Genomic DNA, 1,284 nt, shown 5'->3' on the forward strand with positions numbered 1-1,284 from the left:
ATCCGTCTTTGAACGGATAGGTGTGATCCATGTTGTCATCGGGGGCAACGAGAACGGTGGGTCCGCTCATGGGCACAAACGGCACCTGAACGAGCTGTATCAGGCCATCAACTTTGTGCCCAAAACAGCGATCCCCGCTTCCAACATCCCCGATATGACTATTGGGAAGAAGGACTACGAGGGAGTCATCGCCCCTCACAGCGACCCACTTGTAGTCCACTTGGACATATCCAACCACCTGGTCAAGAGGTGCCTGATTGACACAGGCGCCTACACGAACATCATGTTCAGGGAGTGCTTTCTCAACCTCGGTCTGAAGGTTGAAGACTTAAGCCCCTGCACCAATCCGTTGTACAGTTTTTCCGGGGCCGGCCTGGTACCCCTGGGGTCGATCAGACTGCCAGTGATGTTCGGCGAGGGGGATGCGGCTAAGAATGTCCTAGCTGAGTTCGTGGTCATTGACGGCTCGTCCGCCTACAACGTTCTCATAGGCCGAGTCACTCTGAGCGATGCCGACGCAGTGATGTCCATCCGGGCCCTGACACTGATGTATGTCTCGGACCGGGGGGAGGCGCATAAGCTCGTCTCAAAGGACGAGAAGGACGATGTGGTCAACGTCCAGATATCTGCCAGAGGGTGCAACATGCAATCCCTCAAAGTGGCAAAGAAGTCCGAGAAGGGGAAAAGCCCATCCTTACAACAGGAGGGCGACCACATGGATGCAACTGTCGGCATGGTCGAGGGAGCCGAAACTGAAGAAGTGGAAATTGACCCAGGGCGCACCGTAACTATCGGTGTCAACCTTGAACCAAAATTCAGGGCCGCTCTCCTAGACCTGCTGAGGAAGAACAAAGACGTCTTCGCCTACTCAGCGGCCGAGATGCCAGGCGTGAGCCGGGAGGTCATTGTTCACAAGCTGAACGTGCTCTCCACCGCTCGCCCTGTCAAACAAAGGATGAGGAACTCCTCAGCCGAGAAGGATGAGGCCATCAAAGCCGAGGTAGATAAATTACTAGCGGCGGGCTTTATCATGCCTTGTACTTATCCTGAGTGGTTAGCCAATGTTGTAATGGTGAGGAAGTCATCGGGGGCGTGGAGGATGTGTGTAGATTTTACCAATCTTAATAAAGCGTGCCCCAAAGATTGCTATCCCTTGCCTCGAATAGATAGTTTAATTGACGCCACGGCAGCTACACTATCTTGAGCTCGCCGGACGCCTTCTCGGGTATCATCGGTATTCATGGCCGAGGAAGACATGCCTAAATGCGCATTCATCATCGGTAA

This window comes from Silene latifolia, chromosome 3 (genome assembly GCF_048544455.1).
Source record: "Silene latifolia isolate original U9 population chromosome 3, ASM4854445v1, whole genome shotgun sequence".
Taxonomy (NCBI): Eukaryota; Viridiplantae; Streptophyta; class Magnoliopsida; order Caryophyllales; family Caryophyllaceae; genus Silene; species Silene latifolia.